The 13,785-nt window shown below is 40.9% G+C and overlaps 1 protein-coding gene across 1 annotated transcript in view; it reads left to right on the top strand.

Moving 5' to 3' along the window:
- Positions 1-13,785, top strand: part of DRC11 (dynein regulatory complex subunit 11) — a 302,548-nt gene that overhangs the window by 243,926 nt on the left and 44,837 nt on the right. The gene's annotated exons all lie outside the window — the stretch shown is intronic.

The following is a 13,785-nucleotide window of genomic DNA, read 5'->3' on the forward strand; positions in this document are numbered from 1 at the left end:
GATGACGCGGCCATGTGGGCGAGCCCCGCCTAGCTGCACTCTTTTCAAATTGTGACAGCCCATGCGGGGAGAAAGTCCCTGACCCTCTGTCACAGGGGGATCGGGGGGTAGAGCTGAAGGAGTGGGAACATGTTATATGATCAACCACAAAAACGGGGTGGAACATGTAACACATTCCCGAAAATAAACGTATCCTTTAAGTGACTCATGAGCAGTAACATTACTCAGAAGGGTTCATGTCCATGGACATTCCACTTTTTATTCAACACGTATAGCCATGTTTGAATGTAAAAAGTAGCATTTGACAAGTAGGTACAGGCTGCATTTGCTGCGCTTTGCCTGCAAATCAAATACATTCCAAAAGGATATACAGTGTCCAATAAAATGCAGTGCAATGCAAAGCTGATCAATGCAGCCTCTGAACTGCCATGTGGACTGCTCAGTTGAAGTCAGAGGGAGTTTGCTAACCTACATTTGATGTACGTTCTGCACAGGAAAACAACACCCAACAACTATGAGCCCTTGTTCACATGTAGTCCTTGTGAGCTGTCTTGTTAGCCAACTCTGTGATTTGCAATAAAACAACAGATTAAATATGTATATACTAAATGCTAAATCAAAACCATTAAAGATTCCCTTCAATAATGTTTGATGTTGGCTTTAAATATACTACTTTAAATATTCTTGTGCTTATTGCATACAGAGTCACATGTATGGCCAATGTTTAGTAACGTCACTAAATATGCAGTAAGATTGACTTTTTACGCCAAAGACTGGATGGTGTAGCAAAAGTTATAGATGAAAGGAACGTATCTTAATATAATTCAGAAATGTAAGGACATTTGTGGCTTTTATTACCCACTACGAAGATGGACCACAATTTTTATGTGATAAATTGTGACTAAATAGCTAATTAACCTCTTTTTCATTTTGAAAGAAAAAAAATGTTCACAATGCTATTTACAGAAACAACACATAAAAAAAAAGATATATCTATTGCAAATGTCTAGTTATCTTGAATTTCTATTCGATATGTTTTTCAGACAGAGACATAGTAAAGGGTTATAGTAATACAACCCTTGTCCCGGTCTTAATAGAATCTCTGATCTGATCTCTGATCAAATAATGTTTTATAACATTTTAAATGCTCTGAGTGTTCTGACTGTTGGCAGCAGGGTGAGTTCCCCCATCAGTGAAATACGCATTGGCATTGATTTACCAAAACTGGAGAGTGCAAAATCTGGTGCAGCTCTGCACAGAAATCAGCTTCCAGTTTTTTTTTTTTTATTTGTCAAAGCTTAATTGAACAAACTGAAGTTAGAAGCTGATTGGCTACCATAAGTATATGACAGAAAATGAATTATTTGCAGAGAAAGCATCAAGACCTAAAAGAGAAGTATGGCCAAAGCTTTTATGGCCAAACTTCTCTTCTGCCCAAAAGAGGGCACTCAAAGTGGCTGTAAATCCTCTCATATACCCAGTAAAGTGAATTGCCTCAGATGATACATAGAGATGAAACAAATCCTCCTACATAAGTTGTATTTGTTTATTTGCAGTCTTCACTAGTCTACAGATTTGTGATAAAATCCTTATGAATCTGTGAGGAGTACAGAGGATGAAGTAGAGAACTGCTGTTACAGCTCTTATACACTGTGTGAGAGCTCCACATAGGCAGAGGACAGAAGGAACGTGCAGAGATGTGTTCTGAATAGATAAGCTGTCTGCTGATCCCCGCCATTACTAGTAAAAATAAACACAGGGTCTCTGTCTTCCCTTGTCACAGAACGGTGATCTGCCTTGTTTATCATCGTTCTGTCTCTGTTGGTAATGATCGGCGGGTCCTGGCGGCCATCGGGGTCACCTGGACCCACTGATTGGCTCCCGCTGTGTCCAATCACAGTGGGAACTAGACACCGGTACATGATTTTGCCTGTAGGAGTCGCCACCCCGCAGTACATGTACGTGGGGCGGTTGGCAAGTGGTTAAGGCTTTTAGGAGATCGGCGTTTACAAACTCAGCAGTGCCTAAAAATGGAGAGCAACTGAGCATGTGCAGGGCAGGGTGAAACAGTGTATTATTGGATTTTAAACCGTGTAGACACTTATTTGTAGTTCTTTTAATAACTATACCTGCAGAAGAGGCCAGCATGAAGTGATCTAGCAGAACTTAATTTTCTGATGAAAGTTCCACTTTAACTAACATTCAGTGCATTTATTTCATACAAACTACACTTAAATAACAGGCTGATTTCTCATGATTTTAACCCCCTCCTTGTGTTTTATCCTACTCTTTGTATTGCTGAACTTGTATTTTTTCCCCTAAACTAATACAAGTTGCTTCTACCAAGTGTGCTACATAAAATGTCAAACAATATGACTTTGTTATATAAATCCTTTCAATTAGCAATTAAAGTATGATTTTATCCATGGAAATCTGTATGGTCATGATCAAAAGTCCTGTATATCATAGAGATGATGTAATTCCATTAGCTTGAACGTGTGTTATGGTACTCGATTCAAAGAACAGTGAACAGTGTCTCTCTTTGCTGAATGACACAACCTGACTACAGAAGAGATGTTGGCTCCAGGGAAGTGTAGGAAACGCAGCCAATGTGCCGAGAAAGTGGGCCCTGCAGGTCAGGGGAAAAGATGTGGTTACAATTTGATGGCAATCTCTGAAAATATGCATTTAATCAATGTGTAACCATAGTCTTTTCCCCATCCGGCCCCAGAAATAACAGAAGATCGGCTCCATACATCCCCCTCAAAGGACTAGGATTATTAAGGGATTATTATTAGAACTTTGTTGCCATACACTTTTCCACATAAACGTGTTTTTGTAACAATGGTAGTGACATGAAACAAATTGGCAGCTGGCACCTTGCCTTTTTTTCTGTATAGCTGCACCATAAAAAATGTGTCTACACTGTGCGACCTCTGACATCTGGCTCAGCACTGCGGCTAGCCTGTCTGATGTCCTTTTCCTTTCTTCTGAAAAATGTTTTAATGTAAGCCTTAAATGTACAAATTAAAATATATGATATGTGAGTGGTAAAGTTATTCGCTTTCATATATTAAAATCTATTATTTTATGCAAAAAATAATGTTTGAAAAGTGTAAAGTTACTAGGATATTACAGTAATAAAGTTGTAAATGCTTGCATAGACGCATATATAAGAAGGTTTTCCTGAGCAAGGTTATGTACATGGCTTGATGATGGAAATATAGCCTTTGGTCACCACATGGTCCATGAAAGGGACTGTTTACACTTTGACAGGGTGGCTGCCCATTTCTTAGGTCCACTATGTACCTAAAGGCACAGCTGCAATTGTCAACACCCCTGTCTTTTGTATATAGCTACTTTTCAAAGATCCAAAAACTGCCACATTTACCATAGCTGTCCATCAGTTTCAAACAGCGCTTTAAAGAAGGACTTCACCAAGCATTGGGAACTTGTCAGCAGCTACAAATACTTTTGAAAAACAGGTACTTACCAGTCAATCGAGCCCAGGGCTGTCTTCCCTGTAACTGATTATTTTCACTGCTGGCTGCCATCTTGGCTATGACTTTCTGTTGTCTCAAAGCCAGCTCCCCACTGCACATGCGCAAGATCACGCAGCACAGGGAGACTGGTCCTGCAGCCTCCTGGGATGTAGACATGATCACAGGAGCCTGAAGGCGGGACAAGGTGATGTCATCCTCCCTGAGCTGAGAATTGAAGAAGTGGGAGCGGGTACTAACTAAAAAGATACTCACCCATAAAAAAAAAAAAAATGCAACTCAGAGTCTGGAGAGAGGGAGAGAATTAGCAGTATTTAACATTTTGGGCGAAGTTCCACTTTAAAGTGGTTCTAAAGGCAGAAGTTTTTATCTTAATGCATGCTGTGAATTAAGATAAAAAACCTGCTCTGTGCAGCAGCCCCCTTAGTCCCCTAATACTTACGGGAGCCCCATCACGAACCAGCAATATTGCACGAGAGCCTCCGCTGTCAGGGACTCTCCCTCCTAATTGGCTGAGACAAAGCAGTGGGCCCCATTGCCTCCTGCTGCTGTCAATCATAGTCATGGAGCCAATGAGGAGAGAGAGGGGGCAGGGCCGAGCCGCGGCTCCATGTCTGAATAGACACATATCGCAGCAGCTCGGCTGTATGCTGTGGGGGCACTCGGCAGGAGGCAGGGGCCAGTATTGCCGAAGAGGGACCTGAGAAGAGGAGGATCGGGCTGCTCTGTGCAGATCCACTGCACAAAGCAGGTAAGTATAGCTTGTTTGTTATTTAAAAAAAAAAAAACAAGACTTTAATATCACTTTAAGTTACTTGCCTCCTGTTTACAATAATATTGCTTTGCCAATACCATTATTTCTAATTGTATAATACTATTAATGCATGTCTACCTTTTTTAAAATAGCATAGTTTTTGATTATTAGCTCGGTTGTTTTGACACAGGAACTTCAGCAGAAATGCTTCAGCGAGAGTACAACTAGCTGGTTACAGTCAACCATGTACATTTGGGCCAGGGATGAGATCCAGACTGAAGGGGGCAATTCTCTAAATTTTTCACTGCCTTTTTTTTTTTACTTCTCATGCTCACCCTTTCTTTTTTCTTCCCCTCTTTTTTTGTTTTCTATTCCCTTATTTTTCTCCCAATGGTTTTTACAAGTCCCAAATCTTTATATATTTGAAAAGTAAATGTTATATCATGGATACTCTGCTTTTTTGCATTCTAATTAACTACTGACCACTTGTGCGATTTATACTCCTGGAAGGTAGACCGTTGCAGGCCCTAGAAAAGACAAACGACTCCTGTTAGTTCTAAGGCGATGGGAGCCAGGGGGGATGTTTGTACTATGGCTGTGATAACACCACTCCGTCTCCTCCACTCCGCAGGTAGACACAGATATATTCTCCAAAGTTAAAATAAAAACGAATAATGCTCTCCTTGTAAAAATGTTTATTTAAAGGTAAAAATATAAAAGATATGCTTATGTAGCGGCATCCCCGACCTCCAAAGGCCTAATGGTGACCTCCAGAGTCAGGGAGAGCTGACCTCCTTCCTTGTAGTTTTGGTTATTAGGCATAGTGGGTGTATTGCAAGTTGGAAACATGAGCGCTAGTCACTTTTTGGAATGCAAGAAAAGAGATTTATTGTCTCTTAAACAGAACTGGGGGAGAGAGGGTTAGGGCCAGGACACCCTTAGGCAGATGCAATAGTAATTGGCAGACTCTGAGACAGCAACTATATTTGTAGAACTGCTGTCTCCTATGGCACATGAACTTTGAACAGTCAATAAAGATCCATACACGTAACTCACAGTAACCCGTTATAGATCTTCTCTCACATCTCACAGTATCCTACTGTAGATCTTCACACACTGAGCTCCCGGTCTAGACTGCAAGATCCCAGATGTCACTGGATCCCCTGAGTTCTTCCACAGCTAACTCGCTGTAAACTCAGTAAGCTTCACCTACGCTAACCCGCTGGATCCCTGGCTTGGCACACTGCTGATGCTTTCCCACTTCTTCACCGTCCCCGGCTGGTGAAAAGTCTGCTCTGGTACTCCTTCAGACGTCCATACACTGGCCTCTGATAACAGGAATGATTGTCCCTTGCTGGATGACTATTCCTCCCTTTACCTCTTCCCTTGATCCATACTTGCCCCTGGCGACAGAAGTGGTCATCCCTTGTGGCAACTGCTTCTCCCTCACCGCAGTTCCCCTGTCCAGCAGAACTTCTGCAACTTGGTTGGACTTCCAGCCTGAAGCCCCATCCCCACACTGCCTCTCTCAAACCTGGATAGGCCTCAGATGGCCTAGCAGCCAAGTGCTCCCAGGATAGGTCTCAGGCTTCTGGCCTAGCAACCCGGAGCCTTGTGACACACGTCCACCCATACAGCCGTCCAGGTGGCACAGAACCCGATCACCTGACTCCTCCTGAATAAATAAGCGCTCCCAGCAGGCCAAGGGACTAATGAGACCCCTGGCAACTGGCTGAGTCAACCTATTCACTCCTTGTCTGGACTCCCTATGCCCTTATCATTCTACTACCACAGGCAACAATGCCACCTAGTGACAGAAGAGAGAGGTGCATCAAATCCAGAGTTACGGAGAAAAGTAGTGAATCCCTTATCAATTAGCCAGGCTAATTACCACCTAGCAAGCTAAATTTGTCACAGGTTTTGTGCACCTTTTTATATGAGTGTATCTTTCATATTTTTACCTTTAAATAAACATTATAAACTGAGAGCACTATTCCTGTTTATTTAGTCTTTGGAGAATATATCTGTGTCTGTGGAGGAGATGGGGTTGTGTTATTGCAGCCATCCTTTAAAGGTAAGGGGAGCTAACAGTACCTAATTTGCGGTGGAGGACACCAGGTGGTGCTATTACATATATCCCCTTAAAGGGGAAAGGAGCAGGATGGCCCTATGGTAACCAGGTTCCCCCGTGCAAAGTGAGACTCCATCTTATTATATTGGGAAAGGAACACAAAGTGGTGGTGTGTGACAATATTTTCCACACAGGATTCATGTGGAACAGTGTATCGAGATTGAGCACCGAAGAGCACATTGCATACTTACGGGTCACATTTTAAAAAGGGACAGTATTGTATATTTTTGAAAAGTAGGACTTGATTTTTATTTATTATTGTGACACAATGGCACTGATGAATATTTTTCACTAAGGTGATTATTTGTTTATTGAGTATATATTCAGTTTTTCAACACTAGTCAGGGTTGTACTTAATTTTTGTTTGTAAGGATTCACGGGTGGAGAAAGAAAAAAAAAACAGGAGGGTGTAGAGAGAATAATCAGTGGGGAAAATGAAGGGAAAATTTGTGCAATTTAGGCAAGACAAATGGCAATGAATGAGATTGGCAAATACAAAACACAATCAGGTAAGTCACACTGTTCAAATCTCATGAGTGTGCTCAATTTACATAGTTATGTAGTGCTACTCCCTCAGGAGCCACTGAATATTTGGGGTTCCCTGTTCGCTTCTGAGCCCTGGTTGAGGCATAACCCCTGCTGACACCACCGTAATACTTTAGCCAGAGAATAAACACACCACTTTTAATAAACAATTATCCAGTTTATATTTAGGTCAGATTAGCAGCAGTATAATCAGGAAAGAGTCAACATCTGATGTACACAAGAGAAAACCACATACACATACTGTACAGTTCAACTTAAGTAGACCCAACTGTCCTGCAGGAGTATAAACGTTAGCTCTCCTACCGGGAGGTTTTCCCCCAAGTGAGAAGAAAAGAAAAGAGCAAGAGATTTTAGGCTAGATCACTGGTGGGCTCCCAGTAACCAGAATCAGGGTTTAACTCTCTGATGACTATGATAAAAAATGTCTCACAGAGAACCAAACACAAATTATGGGAAGGACTCTTCTGCTGGTTTGATAGGGCCCTTATGTTGGTGCACAGTAGAGGTGTAGTCCACTTGGGTGAGAAATGGCACTTCCCCAGAGATGGTGAAATAGCAAATAGAGTTCCCCTTCAATAGATGACAACAAACTTGAGTAGTCACTTTAAGGACAAAAAATGGTTATATAGATTGCTTAAGCTGGTAAGGGGTGGGAGCAGAATTTAGCCAAAGCATGTCCCTGTAAGTGCAGAACTGGGCTTGTGAAATGTTTGCTTTCACGGGATAGAATAGACCTGGAGTGGAATATGCATTCAGAATTCCTGCCATTCAGAGATACAGAAAGCATTAATGCAGATATCCTGTGTGCAGTGAATTATTGAGCATGAATGGAGAAAGGCCGCAGCACTGAATTGGCTTTAGAGTCTGTGTCTCTGTATGGCAGTCTGTAGGAAAATCCTGATCTTGAATAACTGGCAACAGCAAATAACCTTGCAACATGTGATGGTGTAGTATGGATTAGGAACCCTCTCACCCAGTCCTTTGATGTAGCAAAGCGAAGCGATAAACTTGCTGTTGGGGGGGGGGCGGCCCTTGTCTCTCTGTCCTCCTGTGGATGGAGTTGTGCCGATGGTATTGACCCGATCTATCTGACTGCAGGACCGGCTATCCTGCCACTCAGTGGGTTCAGCAATCTGGAATCTAGCACTCAGCTCTCCGGCTTGATCCAACCTGGCCTGTGTCCGCCTGGATATGTACTACCTTCTCCCACCATTCTGGCTCTCTCACAGTGTCCTCTTTTCTCTCCCAAATCGTTCCGGGCTTTTCCGTTTTAAAGGATTCCGGTCCTTTTGCCCACCCTTCTGGGATCTGTAGTTCAATTCCAGCTTATCTGAGTGAAAAAATTCTGCTTGCAACATACAAGTCTCAACATTCTTAGTATTGCTATACTAGATCCTGTAATAGCTAAATCACAGCCTGCAACCAGTAACAATGCAGTGTGTTTCAGTTGCATAGTTAATCTGGTTGAAAAAAGACACAAGGTCCATCCAGTTCAACCAAAAAAAGAAAGAAAAAGAAATGTAAATAGAAAACCTACATATACACAATCTTATACCCACAGTTGTTCCACAAGAAGGCAAAGAATCTAGGCCTATATAAAATAATCTACTGAACTGATCAGAACCAGCTCTTGAGGGAGTCTATTCCACATTTTCACAGCTCTAACTGTGAAGAAGCCTTTCCATATTTGGAGATTAAATCTCTTTTCCTTCAGACGTAAAGAGTGCCCCCTTGTCCTTTAAGATGACCTTAAAGTGAAAAACTCTACACCAAGTTCCCTATATGGACTACTTATGTATTGATAGTATACATGTTGTTCACATCCCCCTAATCTCTTCTCAAGAAAGAATAAATTCAGTTCCTCTAATCTTTCCTCATAGCTGAGCTCCTCCATGCCTCTTATCAGTTTGGTTGCCCTTCTCTGCACTTTCTCCAGTTCCTCAATATACTTTTTGTGAATTGGTGCCCAAAACTGAACTGCATATTCCAAATAAGGTCTTGCTAATTATTTGTACAGAAGCAAAATTATGTCTCTCTCTTTGCAGTCCATACTTCTCCTAATATAAGAATGGACAAGAGAACTGGAAAAGTCAATAAAAAGGCAGGGGGTGGGGGGGGGGGGTTAAGGGGTTGTGGAGAGGGGCATCAGAACAATAATGTAATTAGGAGGTACTGTATATGCACCCTAAGTTTGCCTGCTGAATCTGAGACAAATACCACTGTTTAGCTACCATTATAATACAAATATTCTTGTCACACAGGGCCGCTAATAAATTGCACATCCCAGGCACTAAGGAATAGTCTGCATATGCAGTTTCAGAGAGGTCGTAAGAATTTTAGAGAGGCGGTAATCAACATTTTTTGCACATTTCTACCTTTATCTATTCTGAAGGAATAGATTTTTATTGGATCAAGTCTTGTGCAGGACTAATTCTGAATGAGAGTGACTTTTTAAGTTATTGATCAGGTGATGCGCTTGCAGTGTTCTGAAGAGGAGAGTGGCGCATGGTTTACATTCTTTAAGAAGTAAATAACCCTTTAGAAGCATCTCACCAAAACTGACATTTTTGTTTCAACGGATGCCCAAAATCGAACTTGTACCTTAGTAGACCTCTACGAAAATCAGTGAAGAAATCAAACAAGCAGGATGTAACAGCTCATGTTGTGAAGCCCTGCTCAAATTGTTGGCGCTATATGAATCCTGTATAATAATAATAATCTCTGGGGGTGTTCCGTACACCAACTGTGTACAGAAGGCCTCCAGGTTGCCATATTGCATTGATTTTTGCCGAAACATACAGCGCTGCAGAATAAAATGGAAAGGTAATTTTTAATAACATTAAACTATAATGTGGCTTGTGTCGCAATAGTATAGGCTATATTATTTTTTTTATTATTTACAACATATTTGTTCTATGATAGTGGAGTTACCCTTTAAAAACATTACAATATTTAATAGTAAACTAAAAACTGAACTGTAACACCTGGTTTTCCACTGAACCCCAAACCTCAGCTTAACAAATAAGTATAACGCTGGCCATATACTAGGCAATTTTGTGACAATTAACTTCCAGCCATCTTTTAATTGCAAAAAAAAACAGTAAATGGATCAAGGCAACCTACCACCAACAGTTTGGTTTAATTACCTTTGTTCATGTGATCATTTTTGTGATTGAAATTTACTCAACATTGCCTGACTGTATGGCCAGCATATCTCCTAACCCTACATTTCAACTTAGATTTATAACATGGGAAAGAAACACTTTTTTGACGTAGTCTACATTGGGTATAAAGTAGATGATATATAATAAACTACATATCTCAGGATCTAAGCGAAAGGAGCTGTAATAATATAATTGAGGTGATATCACTAGCTGTTCTCCTAGAAAATAGAATGTTAACCCTTACTTTATGAGCTAATTCCCCGCAGATAAAGAAAATTGCGATATGTTCGGCACTAAAACAAGCAGTGCTCTAATTAAATATACACAGTTCCATACGTGAGTCATATATCTATGTGATCACACGTGGTGTCTATCTAACCCACCATCAGCGCTCTCCATGAATGAACTTGTGAACCCTTATTACTTCCCACTTATCGACTTAAGAACCAGAGTTGTCACCCCGTCACGCATGTTATTCTCCAAATAATACTAATAAGTGAAAACAAATCTAAGATATTGTTTGGTGTTTAGCCAACCTTCTCCACAGAACCGCAGTTAGTTTCCATGGGGATAACATTCACATGAAACTTGTGGTGGTAACCACGGGTGCAAATAACCATATAATTCAAGTTAATTGCATTTACCTCTAACAACCATCCAATTATATTATGCAAACGGCAGGCAGGTGCAGTACAATTGTGATAACATCTGTTTGTAGCAACACAACTGGCTATTATGTTGTCTCATTGTTACATAAGGTATGTGATGAGGTATGTAAATGTAGGGTCACCTTAAAGGGAAAATAAAGTTATTTTCTTATTATGTTATTACAGTAAGGTTTTTCTTAAAGCTGGTATGTTGTCATTACATGATTTATATGCTACACTTGCATAATTATATTTTTTCTAATGGTTATCTATTTTCCAGAACGTGCAATGGCTATCCTTGATAAAGGCAAACTAAACCCTCCTACACTTACAGCTAAGGAAGCTGCCATCTTGGCCTCTGTTTGGCAGGGCATACATGGGTCGAATTTCGAAAGAATTTTCTTCGAAGATCTTATCTAAGAATTTTCATTCGAATTTCGCAACATTTGTGGGCTGCAGCAACATCGAATTTGAGTAATCGGGCATGTTGGAAATTTTTTGAAAAAACAAACGATTTTCTTATCAATGATGGGAGAATTGTACAAGAAATGTAATCGAAAAAGAAATGCGCATGTGCAAGAAAGGAAAATTCACGGAAAGAAAAGAAGATTCCTAGCTACGAAAATTATTTTCTGTAGCAGCAGGAGGTGAAATTGAAGGCTTGGTCAAAATTTCGAAATCAATGGTGGCACCATCGGATCACAAAACGCACAAAACTTCTGATTTTCAAAAGAAAATTCTCTCATGTATGGCCAGCCTTAGACCTGTAGTTGCCATAGTGCTGTACATGTGATCAATTATGACACCAGCCATTTGATGGCTTGACAGTTTGGTTGAGAGCACAAGCAACTGTGACAGTTATCATTCACCACATGACTTGAATGTAACTGCTTGGGAATCAGATTATTTCCAATTTAAATGACTGCTTCAGACAATCATTTGTAGGATAGATTATCCTGAATATATTTTGTTTTCAGTAGAAATCTATTACCAGATCTTTTTCCACAGATGTGTAGTGAGGCAAAAGAAGCAGTCACTCTGCTGCTGTACAGAGCAGGAAGCCCTGGAAGTATATATAAACTATTTTACTTGTCAAAAATTTGATCAGCCAGCCTTGTGATTCAGGCAGGCCCACCACACAACTTAGCCAGGTTAATTACCTCGCTTTTCTTTAGGATCAAAAAGCAATCAAGCTTGGTCTCCCTTGTCTGCATCATTAAAGGAGTATAACCACACTAAAAAGATCCTCATTCTGCTCTGTATATTCTCTCCTTCTGTGCTGGGGATATAGGGCGGTGATATAAAGACAAAATAAAGCATTTATACTAGCTACATATAAAAATATGTTTACTGTAAAGAGAACCTATAGTGGTTTGGGGTCAATTTGTCTTATTTTTAACCGCTTGCCGACCAGCATGCGCCCCTAGCAGCCACAAAAAGAAGCAACGTAACATGACGGCGATTCGTGAGCCTAGCCATGTTGCCGCAGTACAACTGCGGTGGCTGGTCGGCGGTGGCAACTGCACCAGCTGGTCACGCGCTGCTCGCCCCCGGGGGGCCGATGCCAGTGCCTGGCGGTCGTGATGACCGCCGGGCTCCCGCGATCGCTCGTGACGCAGCGAGAATCAGGATCTCTGTGTGTAAACACAGAGATCCCAGTTCTCTGAGGGGAGAAGAGACAGATTGTGTGTTCATACAAAGTATGAACACCGATATACCTCTTCCCCTATCAAGTCCCATCCCCCTTCAGTTAGAACACGTAGCAGGGAACACAGTTAACCCCTTGATCGCCCCCTAGTGTTAACCCCTTCGCTGCCAGTGACATTTTTACAGTAACCAATGCATTTTTATAGCACTGATAGCTGTATAAATGCCAATGGTCCCAAAAATGTGTCAAAATTGTCCGATGTGTCCGCCATAATGTCGCAGTCATGATAAAAATTGCAGATCGCCGCCATTACTAGTAAAAAAAAAATAATAATAATAAAAATGCTATAAATCTACCCCCTATTTTGTAGACACTATAACTTTTGCGCAAACCAATCAATATACGCTTATTGCGATTTTTATTACCAAAAATATGCAGAAGAATGCATATCGGCCTAAACTAAGAAAAAATGTGCTTTTAAAAAAAAAATGGGGATATTTATTATAGCAAAAAGTACAAAATAAATACCACCAAAAGAAAACTCTATTTGTGGGGAAAAAAGGATGTCAATTTTGTTTGGGTACAATGTCGCACAACTGTGCAATTGTCACTTAAAGCGACGCAGTGCCGAATCGCAAAAAAATGGCCCGGTCATTCAGCAGCCAAATCTTCCGGGGCTGAAGTGGTTAATTTAAACTTTATAAGGGTCTAACCAGATGTTCAATATTTTTTACCAATATTTTATTTAGCAAAGAAAAAAAAAACCCTGAAGACAGGGTGCTCCAATGACACTAATGATGTTCTTGAAAGCATCAAAACAGCAGAAGCTGTTTCTTTTCAGACTCTTTCTGTAACTGAAAGCCTGCATAGTACCCTTGGAATAGAGCAGACAGACAGTGATAGGGATGAGCAATTCATCTGTCTTAAAAGGCTGATTTACCAATGAAGTTGAATCACTTCAATTATCCTATCATGTACAGATACAATAAATAAACAAAAATTTGCTTTTATAAGATAGTTTAAGGGCCCTTTCACACTGGGGCTGTTTGCAGGCGCTATTGCGCTAAAAACAGCCACTGCTGTCTCTCCAGTGTGAAAGCACCGAGGGCTTTCACACTGGAGCTGTGCGCTGGCAGGACGGGAAAAAAAGTCCTGCTAGCAGCATCTTCGGAGCGGTGAAGGAGCGGAGTGTATCAAATTGTATTGTAAGTGTGCTACGTCTCTTAAAGGGGTCCTAACGTAATGTTTTTTACTCTAATGTAATGTTACTCTAATGTATTCTCTGCATTAGGGTAAAAAACTTTTAATAGTGGCTTCCTCCCAGCCCCCCTTGAATGCTCACCTTAACCCAATATCGGTCCTGCGCTGTGCATATCTGCATCAGCTTTTCTCTCC

Source organism: Aquarana catesbeiana, linkage group LG06 (genome assembly GCF_042186555.1).
Source record: "Aquarana catesbeiana isolate 2022-GZ linkage group LG06, ASM4218655v1, whole genome shotgun sequence".
In the NCBI taxonomy this organism is placed as follows: domain Eukaryota; kingdom Metazoa; phylum Chordata; class Amphibia; order Anura; family Ranidae; genus Aquarana; species Aquarana catesbeiana.